The sequence below is a fragment of the Gekko japonicus genome, unplaced genomic scaffold (genome assembly GCF_001447785.1).
Source record: "Gekko japonicus isolate JY-2015 unplaced genomic scaffold, Gekko_japonicus_V1.1 scaffold11, whole genome shotgun sequence".
Lineage (NCBI taxonomy): Eukaryota > Metazoa > Chordata > Lepidosauria > Squamata > Gekkonidae > Gekko > Gekko japonicus.
In genome coordinates, this window is record NW_015166418.1 from 3,558,623 (window position 1) to 3,568,772 (window position 10,150).

A 10,150-nucleotide genomic window follows, 5' to 3' on the forward strand; every position below is an offset into this window, starting at 1 on the left:
CAGGAATTTCTCAAGCCAGACTTGGCAACCATACCAAGGAGGCCAGGGATCCTAGTCTAGGCTGCAAGACCGTTACCATAACATGGTCCATTAATATTTCAGAAATAAGCATAGATTTTTCCTTATACATATCATCCTGAGATGGTGCGCACGTGTTGGTGGCAGTCAGTTTGGTGTAGTGGGTAGGAACGTGGACTCCAATCTGGGAGAACCGGGTTTGATTCCCCACTCCTCCACATGCAGCTGCTGGTGTGACCTTGGGTCAGTCATAACTTCTTTCAGAGCTGTTCTCTCAAGAGCAGTCCTCGAAAGAGCTCTCTCAGCCCCACCTACCTCACAGGGTGTCTCTTGTGACGAGGGGAAGGGAAAGGAGATTGTAAACCGCTCTGAGACTCCTTTGGGTAGTGAAGGGTGGGGTATACAACCTCCTCATCATCATCATCTGAGGAACTTTGGTATGATGTATGAAAGCTTATGCTGGGATCCTTTCCTTCATTCTGAAGGTAGCATTGGACTACTGTTTAATTTTGGTGGCTGGCTGGATTTCAGGTTTGTACCAGACCCAAAGAAATGATGCTTAGACAGGTATGGACAGGAGCCTTCCTCGGAACCTGCTTTGTATGCTGTCTTGAGTTCCACAATGGGGAAGAGATTGGATCTAACAGTGCAATCCTGTGCAGAGTTATTTCAGTGTAATCCCATTAAAATTAATGGGCTTGGGTTGGAGTGACAGAGACATTTCTCTCTGAGAGGCAATTGTTGTATGGCTAAAGGATTCTGTCCTTCATCTATCATGTGAGGACTAACTTGCCCTTTTAAAAAGGTATCAGAGGAGAGGAGTGGCATTAAAAAGACAAGGTTGAAGGTGGAATGGTTGAGGAAGAAGAAGAGGAGGAGGAGGAGATTGGATTTATACCCTGCCCTTCACTCGGAGTCTCAGAGCGGCTTACAAACTCCTTTCCCTTCTCCTCCCCATAACAGACACCCTGTGAGGTATGTGGGGCCGAGAGAGCACTTTTGAGAACTGCCCTTTCAAGAACAGCTCTGACAGAACCATGGCTTGCCCAAGGTCATCCAGCAGCTGCAAGCAGAGGAGTGGGGAATCAAACCTGGTTCTCCCAGATTAGAGTCTGCGCACTTACCTACTACACCAAACTTCACTACACCCTTCAGAGGTGGCATCCAGCCCACTGACAAGGAATCTCAGGTCCTGGTTTGGGCCGCAGCAGCTGCTTATACAGCCTGGGATCACTAAGCTCTGGAACGTGTGATGAAATAATAAAAGACCATGTTTCTGAGCATGGGCAGAGTGCCACATCCAGCATCTACACATCTAGGGACTTGGACTTCTAGGAGTTTTGGCTTCCAGCTGGTCTCGAGCCATTCGTTCATACAAGATGTGGTGATGTTCTCACACAGGTGGTTTTTAATAGATGGATTTGATGAATTCATGGGCGACGGGTCTATGTTAGCCACAATAATACCGAATGGAACCTCCACGTTCCGAGGCTGTTTTATCTACCTGTTTATCTTTTGGTTTGTTCCCTGCTTTCCAGCATTTAGGTCTGTGCATCATCCGACATAGTTGTGATGTGTCATGCTTACATCATAAGATCTGAGCCAGAATCCACAAAGCCACATCGTCTTGAGCCCTGATTATTTCTTGCTGTTGTACCTTAAATGTCAAGTGGCTTTTTATCTCAAAGAAGTCACGTCCTCCAGCGAAGGAGGTGGTAGATCTCTTGCAGGCCAGCTGCGAGACTTTCTCCAGTTACTGAAGTCATTGCTTCCCTTGTTGTATGGTCATGGAAATTATGTAAAAGATGACTAAGCCCTGCATTCAATTTCCTTAATATCTCTTTGCTGGCTCTAGTTGACACTGCAGTGGAAATTTACATTGCAGCTTTGACATTAAAGGAACAGCTTTGAAAGAATGCTGGCACAAGGGACGCTCTGTTCCAGATTGTCAACAGTCGGTTTATATTTGGGGACTGGGAATAACAACGGACGCTTTGCATCTATAGAGACCAAGGCTGCATCAGGATGTCCTTGGCCAGTGAACTTTTGTTCTGTTATAGCAATCAATGGCGACGACTCGATTTCCCCATGCAGACAACACAGTCCAGTTGCCAATGATCGCTACAGCCCAACAAGAGTGCACTGTTCAGTTCCCAGTACTTGGGAATCCTACCAGATAATACAGACAGAACTTCACTTACTTAGATATATGTTGTCAGCTGCCAGAGTAATATTTGCAATGAAATGGAAGACAGAAGACTGTCCTACAATAGAGATCTGGAAAGAAAAACTAGCTGAGTATGCAACATTGGCAAAATTAACTAATTATGTAAATGAAAGACCACTGAAAGAATTTCAGCAGAAATGGCAAGCTTTTTATTCATATTATGGAAATAGTTAACTTTTTTTTTGAGTTCTGGAGTTATTGGAATATCATATTAAAGGTGATGAAGATATTGATTATAGTTTCAATATTTTATTCTTTATTCCACTAGTATTTAAATAATTAAGACAATATTTAGGTTTTTACAACAATTTAATTTTAGTGTAGAGGTTCGTTCAGCTGCTAAAGATGTAATCTCTTTTATAGTTAATAGATTATCGCTTACTTTAGGAAAGTTCTTGTTTATTCTTTAAATAGAGGATTTATTCCAAAATTCTGTAATATTGATGTTTTATTGTCTGCTTCTGTATCTGAAATATGTAATACACTAGCAGTAAAGCCCGTTGTGGAAATAAATACAACGGGATCTAGAAAGAGGCTCTGGGGGAGTGCTCTGGCTTTGGGCAAACAGTGTCATTTTGCTGTGGTGACCTCAGCAGGGTATAATAACAGAGTCCACTGTTTTCTCCAGAGGAACTGATCTCTGCTCCCTGAAGAGCAGTTGTAATTTTGAGTGATCTGTAGCCCTCACCTGGAGATTGGCAGCAATTGTTACCCAGGATGAAATGGCTGATTTGGAGGGTGGAGTCTATGGCATTCTACCTGTTTGAGGTCCCACCCCTCCGCAAACCCCACCCTCTCCAGGTTCCACCCCTCAAATCCTCAGGAATTTGCCAGCCTGGAGTTGGCAACCCCATCTCCTTCCCAGCTAACCATCAACCTACCATTATCTGCCCCTTTGACTTCAGCTGACTTCCGCCCTCCCTTCTGCAGAGCAATTGTAATTTTGAGCGGTCTCCAGCCCTCACCTGGAGATTGGCAACAATGGTTCCCCATGAGGGACTGAGTGGTTTGGAGGGTGGAGTCTATGGCATTGTACCTGTCTGAGGTCCCACCCCTCCTCAAACCTCACCCTCTTCAGGCTCCATCCCTCAAATCTTCAGGAATTTCCCATCGGGAGTTGGCAACCCTATCAGGATTGCCCCCAATATGTTTCTCCCAAAGGCCAAAGTAGGTGACTGGACCAAACTAAGTTGCCTACCATCAGGCACTGAGGGGAAAGTAGGGTTGCCAGCTATAAGGAGGGAAATATCTGGAGTTTTGGGGGGTGGATTCTGGAGAGGGCAGCATTGGGGGGGGGGAAGGACTCAGCAGGTATAATGTCATAAGGTCTACCCTCCAAAGCAGGCATTTTCTCCAGGGGAAACTGATCTCTGTCATCTGGAGATCAATTGTAGCAGTGGGAGATCTCCAGGTCCCACCTGGAGATTGGCAACCCTAGGGGAAAGTCAGCTGCACAGCAGGGGGTTGAAGAGAATGGTTTGATGGGTGCTGGGCCAAGATTGGCAACAATAGTTCCCCAGGAGCAAATAGCTGGGTTGGAGGGTGGAGTCTATGGCACTGTAACCTGTCTGAGGTCCCCCTCTCCGGCCTCCACTCCTCAAATCTCCAGGAATTTCCATACCTAAAGCTGGCAACTTTATTTCCTCCCCTCTCAGTAGCCTCTTATTTTGCCTTAAATTGGTTTTGATGTCAGCAGAGTGAGAAAATGCCAGAGGCTCTGGGTGGGTGCCCCATCGTAAATGCACCAAACAATTCCTAAAGATTTGCCAAAACACTACTCTGTCGACAAATTGCAGCACTTTGAATTAGCACCAGAGCTTTAAGAGCTCTCCAGCTGTCACCTGGAGACTGGCAACAGCTTGTTTGGAGGGTGGGGAGTATGGCATTGTATCTGTCTGAGGTCCTCCTCTTTCTCTTCCTCCTCCTCCTCCTCAGACCCCACCCTCAGCAGGCTTCATTCCTAAACTATCCTGGAAGTTTCCAACCTGGAGTTGGCAACCCTATGCCCCCCCCCAGCCTCTGCCTAGAGAAAGGGCAGTCTTTCCCTGCAGTGGGAACCAAAGCAGCTGTCATCATTCTCCTCTCCCCCTATGAGGTATGTTAAGGTTGAAAGTGTGACAAAGCAGCCAGTCAACTCAGCCAGCGTCTTCTGACTGACAGTTCAAGCGTCCATACACTAAAGGAGTGCATTTTAGAACTTTGGCACCCACTATTCAATTATATATAAGGAGAGATTTGGTAATACGTCTGATTTTACTTGCTGTACATGACAACTCATAATATTTGACAAACTTGTTGAATCTGTATTTTCCCCTACCCCTTCTTCCATTCTGTATCCCACCTTTTTTTTTTTTAGAAAATAATTAAAAAATTAAATTAAAAACAGAGTGCACTGTTCAAGGAGTGTGTGGCTCCAGTCCATTTCAGAGGATTGCACAGTTGTTATCTCCATAACCCTGCCACAAGCACTGCAAGACTGGCCATGAGAAAAGAATACATTCTACCTTGATTAGCATGCAGAAGCTTCCTAGTTCTCCCAAGGAACGTTTACAGAACTGATTCTTCCAAGGCCAGGTTTGCTGAGCTATAACAACCAAAATGCATTTGGCAGCTGCACCTGCCATATACATGCTCCAGCTTAGATAAAGCAAAGTAATTTGAACATTAAGTAGCCAGTATAGTTTGGGTCGAAGGAAGGAGAGAAAAACACCATCTGTGCATGATGCTAATGACCTATTGGATGTTCCTGAACAGAAGAAGAAGAAGAAGAAGAAGAAGAAGAAGAAGAAGAAGAAGAAGAAGAAGAAGAAGAAGAAGAAGAAGAAGAAGAAGAAGAAGAAGAAGATTTGTATCCTGCTCTTCATTACCCGAAGGAGACTCAGAACAGCTTACAATCTCCTTCCCTTCCTCTCTCCACAACAGACACCCTGTGAGGTAGGTGGGGCTGAGAAATCTCTGAAAGAACTGCTCTTGAGAGAACAGCTCTGAGAGAACTGTGACTGGCCCAAGGTCCTCCAGCAGACTTCATGTGAAGGACTGGGGAATCAGAGTCCGTCACTCTTAACCCCTACACCAAGGCCATTATTGTCTACTCTGACTGGCAGTGGCTCTCCAGGGCTACAGGTAGAGGTTTTTCATATTGCCTGATCCTTTTAACCAGAGATGCGGGGGATTGAACCTGGGGCCTTCTACATACAAAGCAAGCCTTCTACTTCTGAGCCACAGTCTGACAGCCCTACCCTTCTCCCTGTGGTTTGTGGACTTCTGAGCCATCAGGAGCATTTTCTGTGCTACCATGAGGACTAGAAATGTTCATCTTTCCCCCAAACTTAAAAGATTACCTACAACCAGATGCCAGAACACATACACTCTTACTGGTCCATAGGCATACAAAAGCAAGTAGAGAGATGAGTGTGTGTGTGTGTAAAGTGCTGTCAAGTTGTAGCTGACTTCTGGCAACCCCAGCAAGGGGCTTTCAAGGCAAGTGATTAAGCAGAGGTGATCCCCACCCCCCGCCATTGCCTTCCTCTGCAGAATCTTCCTTGGTGGTCCCCGGTCCAAATACCGACCATGCTTAGCTCCCGAGACCTGACAAGATCGAGCTACACCCCTCCCTGAAGCCACCATTATACCAGCTAATATTATGGTTTCACAAACTTGCTTGGATAAATGATGAGGGACTCTGGTCTATACTCCCATGTCGAGCTTATTGTTAACAGGATCCTATTGATGTGATTTCTGTACCGCTTAATCGGTTATATGAATACTTATGCCGTGTGTCAGTTCTTTCGGGTGGTTCCAGACTTCCAAAATCCTAATGCATTCATTACTGCATGTCCCGTTTTGTTGATTGTTCTAACTCACTATGTGTAATTTGCCTTGAGTCCCTGTGAGAAAGGTGGACTATACATAACATAGGCCCCGGTCACATGGGCCGGATATCGCGGGGGGGGGAGGCATGGCTGTTTGCCCCAGAGCGAACTACCGCGCTGCCGCGAGATCACACATCCCACCGACGTCTGGTGGTTGGGGGGGAGCCCGGGGAGGTGCCGATCAGACGGCGCGGCAAAGAAGCGGCGCTGCCGTGGCAAACAGTTTTTGGTTGTTGTTTTTTTTTAAAACCCCAAGTATGCGCTTGTGCCGTTGGGTGCTTGTGCGTATCCTGTGGAGACTTTTTTTTTTTAAAAAAAACCTTCTTTGTGATGGGACATGGGCGGGCGCCGGATGCCACGGGATTCCACCGGAAACACGATCAGGCGCCCACCCTTGCCCCATGGTTTCCAGAAACTAGTACCTCCGAGGTACTAGTTTTTTACCCCGCATCTTCGGCGGGAAGCCTCGGGTTCGCCACGGGAGCTCTACGCTTCCCAGATGTGGCGGTGTGATCGCGCCTGGAAAATCCGCCTATCTTCCGTCTCTGTAGCATGGCTAATGCTCCGTGTGACTGGGGCCATAAAAAAATAAAATGGAAAAAATGTTTTTGAAAACCACATAATTTAATGCCAGTTTGGTGTAGTGGTTAAGTGCGCAGACTCTAATCTGGGAGAACTGGGTTTGATTCCCCACTCCTCCACTTGCACCTGGCTGGATGACCTTGGACGACCTTGGACAAACCATAGTTCTGAGAAGAGCTGTCTTTGAAAGAGCAGTTTCTGTCAGAGCTCTCTCAGGCCCACCTACCTCACAGGGTGTCTGTTGTGGGGAGGGGAAGGGAAAGGAGATTGTAAGCCACTCTGAGACTCCAAGTGAAGGGTGGGGTATAAATCCAATCTCTTCTCTTCTTCTCTTCTAGACACATTGACAACACACACAACTACGCACACCACACCAAACTGGTTTTCAGACAAAGCTCCATTTTGCACTTTCATCAGCTGGGTGGCAATGACTGAAGTTTTGTCTCGATTAAAAGCAGGAGATGGTCCGTTGGGGTATAAGGGGCAGGGCCCCACCGACTCCAGCTGCCCCACCCCCCGCTTGCCTCTTTACTGTCTTCACCAAACAGTCCAGGGTACGGTTGCAAGAGAAGGGAGAACGCAGGGCTATTTTGGGGCAGGAACGCACAGGAACGGAGTTCTGGCTGTCTCCTGAGTTGGCCACGCCCAGCAGGAACTCATCAGCATAATAGGCAACACCCAATAGCAGAGCCTCATTAGGCCTTCATTAGGACTGGCTACATTAGGGGTGTGTGGCCTAACATGCAAAGGAGTTCCTGCTACAAAAAGAGCCCTGGTTGACCACAAACAAGGTAAACAGAATAAGAAGCAAAAGGTGGGTGTGGCTGGATGACCACACTCCTGGTAACATGAGGGTGCGGCCTAATGTGCTAATGAGCTGTGCTGTCAGGGGGTGTGGCCGAATATGCTAATGAGTTCCTGCTGTTGGGTGTGGCCTATTATGCTAATGAGTTCCTGCTGGGCTTCTTCTACAAAAAGAGCCCTGGGAGAAGGATGAGGACAAAACCAGAACTGGCTCTGCTTGCTGCTGATTCTGGCTCTGTCTCCCAGCCCCACCAATCCCATTGGGTACCACTCACCACTGCTCGTAAACATAGTGGGCATTTGTGTATGTAATGTATTCAGCCTGACATGCCCGGACTTGCCCGGGCTGGCCAGGCACAAACCATCTGTAGCTTGAGTCGAAAGACAAAGGATCCGAAGGATCCTAGCTGGCCCAATCAAAGGGCTAGTTTTCCAGCCGGGAGACCAATGGTCACCCGGTTACTGTAAATAGCCTATTAGGAATAGGGGGTGTGGTTATGGGTACTTGGTGGCGGGTTTTCTGAACGCATATAAACCGGCCTGCGAGCTGGTCAGTTGTCTTTGTCCTGAACTAAATAAAGGTATGCTTAGCTGAAATCACTCTCCGTCTGCATACTTTTCAGTGTACATGTAGTTGTTTGCTCTCAACATGTCTTACCAAAAAAAGTCAGGCATTATCTGCTAAAAGCTGTAAGTGAAGACAGACTGACTGACCAGTCTTTGTATTCCCTGTCGAAAGGGTTTCCGGGAAACAGCTTGTTGAATGGTTTTCTGAAAGACAGACCAGCAGCTTAAGAATCGTGCATGTCGCCGTCCTGATATCCCCCTCGGTCAGCTAATTTGCGCAGAGCTTTACGAAGCACTCCATGAAACATCTCTCCAGCAGGATGCATGTTTACACGCTGAACCTTTTTAATTGCTGGATACGACTGAGGTGTCAGTTATCTGACGACCCTGAGCCAGACACTGTAGTAGCCGTCACTTCTGATTTCACGTCAGTGCTTCTGTATGTCGAACATTTCTGCATGCGTGCCACAGAAACACTAGCTACACCCTCGTGTCTTCCCTGTTTAGGTACGTCACATGAAAAGTGTTAAAATACTGTTGACAAATAAAATTCAATTCTTCTGTTTCATAATTGGGTGCACTAGTAGTGGCAGTGGCAAACTAGCCAAACATTTGACCTATCAACTTGGGAGGTACTTCTTTATGCCTCCTGGGGGAGTCAGGGGGGGAGTTCCAGAGAGGGAATCTGCTAAGAGCTGAACTAGACTATACAACTAGGGTCACACGCAACATTGGGGAACTAAGGTTCCCAAGTGCTTAGGGCTGCGAGGTCCCCCGGGGGGGTGGGGGTTTGCCCTCTCAAGGGCCCCCCAACCTGCAAGCCCGGATCCAGCCGGTGGGGGGAACCCTGCCCCCCAATTGCCCAGATCAGGCTGATGTGCCTGGCACGATTACATCACCTGGAGATGTTGTCATCGTGCTGAGCACGTCACCGGGGGATGCTCTGGGATTTGGCCTGAAAACTCTATGGTATCATAGAGTTTTCAAGCTGAATGCTAGAGTGTCCACCGGTGAGGTGCCTTGAGCGATGATGTCACTTCTTGGCGATGTCATCAGGGCACGTGCGCTCGCGAATGTCCCAGACCGGGAACTTCTCCCCCCCACTGCAATATGTAAGAGACATGGCAACCCTACAAGTGCTGCGGGGCCCAATTTGGCTCAGGAACATGGTACAGGAGGGGAAGGGCTTCAGCTTCCCCTCTCATGCCATTTTCCCAAGGCAAAACAATCAGGGAGCCTATTTGCCCCACTGTGGGCCTCCACTGACTGCAGAGTATGGAGCCCCACTAGGGTTGCCAATTCTCTCACTAAGGCGGGAGACCTCCCACCAGCAACCCCCTCTCAGAGTGGCAGCTGGAAAAATTTTAAAAAAACACCACTGTTGGGCCAACAACATGACATCACTTCCAGAGAAAACCCGGAAGTGACGTCAGTCCTGTCTAGGAATTGTTTCACTACACAGTCTTTGATGATCCCTAGAGAGGTGTGATGTCATTTCCAGGGTTTCCCTAGAAAAGATGTCACGCTATTGCTGACAGCATCCCCCATACTTCTTCCCTGCCCCAGTGGTCTGGCAGCCCTAAGCCCCACTACCAGGGGTCGTTTCGTAGAAAAAGAGCTAGGGGAACTCATTAGCATAACTCATTAGCATATGACACACACCCTGACATCACTGGAAGTGTGTCATAAGGCCACCCCCCATGACATCACCAGAAGTGTGTCATAAGGCCACACATCCCGCCCTCCAAGGGTCCTGGCCGCCGCCACCGGCTTTGCAGCTCCACTGCCGAGCCCCATGAGGGGCCCGGCGGTGGACCTGCAAGGCCGGCGGGAGTGCAAGGAAGCCCCGCGAAGGCCCTCCCTGGCAGGGAGAGGCAGGGAGGAAGCAACTTACCCTCCCTCTTCTCCTGCCGCCTCCTGGCTGAATGAGGACCAGAAGCGGGGCGGCCGGAAGCAGGGGGCGGGGCTTCATCATGTGCCCCGCCCCCATACCTCAACCGGGGGAACTGCGATCCCCCGTGATCCCCCGCGATCCCCCCCGAAATGACCTCTGCCCACTACACTACCAGGCATCTCCCAC